Here is a 6,201-nt window from a genome sequence, read left to right on the forward strand (position 1 = left end):
ATTTACCAAGGTAGAACCATAGAATACACTCTTTATTTAGCAGCTCGTTAACTTGGACCTTCCCTAGTGGCTCAGACGGTAAAGCGTCTGCCCGCAGTGAGGGAGACCTGGGTTCGATTCTTGGGTTGGGAAGATCCCCTGGAGAAGGAAATGGCAATCCACTCCAGCACTCTTGCCTGGAAAATCCCATGGATGGAGGAGCCTGATAGGCTACAGTCCATGGAGTTGCAAAGAGTCAGACACGACTGAGCGACTTCACTTTAACTTGATGTGTAATGTTTAAATATTTAGACATGGGAATTCTCTGGCAGTCCAGTGGTTAAGGCTCCACATTCTCACTGCCAAGGGCAATTCAGTCCTTAGTTGGGTAACTAAGATCCCACAAGCCACAAAGCACAGCTAAATAAATATTCAGGCAAGGTGTGCAGACCTCCATTTGTACTCTCACTTGGGCCCCACAGACAGCAAGAGGTAAAGTATTAGGGTAGAAAAGAGTGTTTCGTTTTCTTTTGCTTACAACAAGATAAAATTAAACATATTTTATCCACAAGAGAACATTTCCAGTAAAGAGAGGGGGAGAGGTTGGAAAAACGGGAAGAAGGGATGTGCCAAAAAGTATCCTTAAGGAATTAAGATAGCATGAAATTCAAAAACTAGAGGTAGGAATGGGAAGGTTCAAGGAAAGGTCATGGGAATGAGTGGCTGAAATGAAGTTAAGAGTTGTCTGCATTAAGGGTTGTCTGCATTTAGCACTATTCACAAAAGACAGGACATAGACAAATGGATAAAAAGATGTGGTACATATATACAATGGAATATTATTCAGCCATAAAAGGAATGAAATTGCATTATTTGCATAGACATGAATGGACCTAGAAACTGTCATACTGAGTGAAGCAAGACAGAAAGAGAAAAATGAATATCATACATTAATGTATACATGTGAAATCTAGGCGGCTGTGACGGAGCACAAGTGTGGCTGAGAGGAGCTAACCCATGCCCGAGGTCAGGGGTAGCAGCTGCGCTTTGCTAGAGCAGCCGTGAAGAGAGACCCCACATCCAAGGTAAGTGAAACCCAAGTAAGACAGTAGGCACTGAGAGAGGGGATCAGAGGGCAGACAGACTGAAACCACAATCACAGACAACAGGCCAATCTGATCACATGGACCACAGCTTTGTCTAACTCAATGAAACTAAGCCATGCCATGTGGGGCCACCCAAGACAGATGGGTCATGGTGGAGAGGTCTGACAGAATGTGGTCCACTGGAGAAGGGAATGGCAAACCACTTCAGTATTCTTGCCTTGAGAACCCCATGAGCAGTATGAAAAGGCAAAGAGATAGGACACTGAAAGATGAACTCCCCGGGTTGGTAGGTGCCCAATATGCTACTGGAGATCAGTGGAGAAATAACTCCAGAAAGAATGAAGGGATGGAGCCAAAGCAAAAACAACACCCAGTTGTGAATGGGACCGGTGATAGAAGCAAGGTTCAATGCTGTAAAGAGCAATATTGCATAGGAACCTGGAATGTTAGGTCCATGAATCAAGGCAAATTGGAAGTGGTCAAATAGGAGATGACAAGAGTGAACACTGACATTCTAGGAATCAGTGAACTAAGATGGACGGGAATGGGTGAATTTAACTCAGATGACCGTTATATCTACTTCTGTGGGCAGGAATCCCTTAGATGAAACGGAGTAGCCATCATAGTCAATAAAAGAGTCTGAAATGCAGTACTTGGATGCAATCTCAAAAACGACAGAATGATCTCTGTTCATTTCCAAGGCAAACCATTCAATATCACAGTAATCCAAGTCTATGCCCCAACCAGTAACACTGAAGAAGCTGAAGTTGAACAGTTCTCTGAAGACCTACAAGACCTTCTAGAACTAACACCCAAAAAAGATGTCCTTTTCATTATAGGGGACTGGAATGCAAAAGTAGGAAGTCAAGAAACACCTGGAGTAACAGGCAAATTTGGCCTTGGAATACAGAATGAAGCAGGGCAAAGGCTAATTAGAGTTTTGCCAAGAGAACGCACTGGTCATAGCAAACACCCTCTTCCAACAACACAAAAGAAGACTCTACACATGGACATCACCAGATGGTCGACACCAAAATCAGATTGATTATATTCTTTGCAGCCAAAGATGGAGAAGCTCTATACAGTCAGCAAAAACAAGACCGGGAGCTGACTGTGGCTCAGATCATGAACTCCTTATTGCCAAATTCAGACTGAAATTGAAGAAAGTGGAGAAAAACCACTAGACCAATCAGGTATGACCTAAATCAAATCCCTTATGACAATACAGTGGAAGTGAGAAATAGATTTAAGGGACTAGATCTGATAGAGTGCCTGATGAACTATGGATGGAGGTTCATGACATTGTACAGGAGACAGGAATCAAGACCATCCCCAAGAAAAAGAAATGCAAAAAAGCAAAATGGCTGTCTGAGGAGGGCTTACAAACAGCTGTGAAATGAAGGGAAGTGAAAAGCAAAGGAGAAAAGGAAAGATATACCCATTTGAATGCAGAGTTCCAAAGAAGAGCAAGGAGAGATAAGAAAGCCTTCCTCAGCGATCAATGCAAAGAAATAGAGGAAAACAATAGAATGGGAAAGATTAGAGATCTCGTCAAGAAAATTAGAGATACCAAGGGAACATTTCATGCAAAGATGGGCTCAATAAAGGACAGAAATGGTAGGGACATAATAGAAGCAGAAAATATTAAGAAGAGGTGGCAAGAATACACAGAAGAACTGTACAAAAAAAATCTTCACGACCCAGACAATCACAATGGTGTGATCACTCACCTAGAGCCAGACATCCTGGAATGTGAAGTCAAATCGGCCTTAGGAAGCATCAGTATGAACAAAGCTAGTGGAAGTGATGGAATTCCAGTTGAGCTATTTCAAATCTTGAAAGATGACGCTGTGAAAGTGCTGCACTCAATATGCCAGCAAATTTGGAAAACTCAGTAGTGGCCACAGGACTGGAAAAGCTCAGTTTTCATTGCAATCCCAAAGAAAGGCAATGCCAAAGAATGCTCAAACTACCGCACAATTGCACTCATCTCACATGCTAGTAAAGTAATGCTCAAAATTCTTCAAGCCAGGCTTCAGCAATACGTGAACTGTGAACTTCCTGATGTTCAAGCTGGTTTTAGAAAAGGCAGAGGAACCAGAGATCAAATTGCCAACATTCGCTGGACCATCTAAAAAGCAAGAGAGTTCCGAAAAAAAACATCTATTTCTGCTTTATTGACTATGCCAAAGCCTTTGACTGTGTGGATCACAATAAACTGTGGAAAATTCTTCAAGAGATGGGCATACTAGACCACCTGACCTGCCTCTTGAGAAACCTGTATACAGGTCAGGAAGCAACAGTTAGAACTGGACATGGAACAACAGATTGGTTCCAAATTGGGAAAGGAGTACATCAAGGCTGTATATTGTCACCCTGCTTATTTAACTTATATACAGAGTACATCATGAGAAATGCTGGGCTGGAAGAAGCACAAGCTGGAATCAAGATTGCTGGGAGAAATATCAATAACCTCAGATACAGAGATGACACCACCCTTATGGCAGAAAGTGAAGAAGAACTAAAGAGCCTCTTGACGAAAGTGAAAGAGAAGAGTGAAAAAGTTGGCTTAAAGCTCAGCATTCAGAAAATGAAGATTATGACATCCCATCACTTCATGGCAAATAGATGGGGAAACAGTGGAAACAGTGTCAGACTTTATTTTGGGGGGCTCCAATCACTGCAGATGGTGATAGCAGCCATGAAATTAAAAGACGCTTACTCCATGGAAGGAAAGTTATGACCAACCTAGATAGCATATTAAAAAGCAGAGACATTATTTTGCCAACAAAGGTCCATCTAGTCAAGGCTATGGTTTTTCTGGTGGTCATGTATGGATGTGAGAGTTGGACTATAAAGAAAGCTGAGCACCGAAGAATTGATGCTTTTGAACTGTGGTGTTGGAGAAGACTCTTGAGAGTCCCTTGGACTGCAACCAGTCCATCCTAAAGGAGATCAATCCTGGGTGTTCATTGGAAGGACTGATGTTGAAGCTGAAACTCCAGTACTGTGACCATGTGATGCGAAGAGCTGACTTATTTGAAAAGACCCTAATGCTGGGAAAGATTGAGGGCAGAAGGAAAAGGGCATGACAGAGGATGAGATGGTTGGATGGCATCACTGACTCGATGGACATGGGTTTGGGTGGACTCCGGGAGTTAGTGATGGACAGGGAGGCCTGGCATGCTGCGGTTCAAGAGATCACAAAGAGTCGGACAGGACTGAGTGAATGAACTGAACTGAACTGTGAAATCTAGAAAAATGGTGTATATGATCTTATTTGCAAAACAGAAATAGAGACACAGACACTGAGAACAGATGTATGGCTACCAAGGGGGCAAGTGGGTTAGGAGATTGGAATTGACATATATACACTGTTTATACTAAATATAAAATACATAACTAAAGAGAACCTACTGTACACCTCAGAGGTCTCTACTCGGTGCTCTGTGGTGACTTAAATGGGAAGGAAATCCAACAAAGAGGGGATACACATATACATAATGCTGATTCACGTCACTGTACGGTAGAAACTAATAGAACATTGTAAAGCAACTGTGTGTGTGCAGTTGTGTCCAACTCTCTGCGACTCCAAGGAGTATAGCCCACCTCTGTCCATGGGATTCTCCTGGAGCGGGTAGCCATTCTCTTCTCCAGGGGATCTTCCTGACCCAGGGATCAAACCAGGGTCTCCTGCATTGTAGGTGGATTCTTTTTTTTTTTTTTTTTTAAACTTTACATAATTGTATTAGTTTTGCCAAATATCAAAATGAATCCGCCACAGGTATACATGTGTTCCCCATCCTGAACCCTCCTCCCTCTTCCCTCCCCATACCATCCCTCTGGGTCGTCCCAGCGCACCAGCCCAAAGCATCCAGTATCGTGCATCGAACCTGGACTGGCATCTCATTTCATACATGATATTTTACATGTTTCAATGCCATTCTCCCAAATCTTCCCACCCTCTCCCTCTCCCTCTCCCATAGAGTCCATAAGACTGTTCTATACATCAGTGTCTCTTTTGCTGTCTCGTACACAGCGTTATTGTTACCATCTTTCTAAATTCCATATATATGCGTTATTATACTGTATTGGTGTTTTTCTTTCTGGCTTACTTCACTCTGTATAATAGGCTCCAGTTTCATCCACCTGATTAGAACTGATGCAAATGTTTTCTTTTTAATGGCTGGATTCTTTACCATCTGAGTCACCAGAGAAGCCCTGTAAAGCAACTATATTCTACTAAAAATTAATTTTTTTATTTTTTTATCTTATAGTGATTGATTTATTACTTTTTAAAATATAAATTTATTTATTTTAATTGAAGGCTAATTACTTTACAATACTGTAGTGGTTTTGCCATACATGGATCTACCATGGATGTACATGTGTTCCCCATCCTGAACCCCTCTCCCACCTCCCTCCCCATCCCATCCCTCTGGGTCAACCCAGTGCAGTTGTCCGCATTGATCTTTTAGCTGGCCTTCCAGGAGCTCTGACAAACTTTAAATATAATGAGAGGTAAAGAATGTTAATTAGTATGGAGAAAGAAATTAGTAAAGTCAGTTCAAGCATGCCATGTTGAAGTGAGTTTGACAACTTGGTTTATGGAAGCAAATCTGTATTTAAATATTACTGCCAGAATGATTTTAACTTTTTAAAAACAAGATGACCAAATGTCAGCTTCATTTGTGTAATCGATCACACTCATAAACCCAGTGCTATAATTCTCCAACTGATTTTGCAAGGCCTAGTTACCTCAAGAGCTCTTGCAAATTGTGTTCAAATACTCAAAACAGGTTTACTTTTGATTCATCTTCAAAATTATAGATATGTGTGCCCTTTGTAATTATTTTATGAGATCGAGGGAAAGTTGTGAAATCAAACTAAAATAGTAAGATTTCATCATTTCCAAAAGCCTGTCAATTATTGTACCAAGGAATAGGAATCATTCTAATGTTCCTAGGTAAACTGGATTTAAACTATTGATATGCTAATAAACATGGGGAAATTAAGATTGATTCTAAATCTTGCAGTTGCAGAATAGAACAAGCAGTCCCAAGTTTAAGAACCTCCAGTTTAAAAAATTATATATTTGAAGCCAGTCAGAGTCATG

The sequence above is a fragment of the Bos grunniens genome, chromosome 5 (assembly GCF_055505025.1).
Source record: "Bos grunniens cultivar Pamir isolate PY7600 chromosome 5, Bosgru_T2T1.0, whole genome shotgun sequence".
Classification (NCBI taxonomy): Eukaryota; Metazoa; Chordata; class Mammalia; order Artiodactyla; family Bovidae; genus Bos; species Bos grunniens.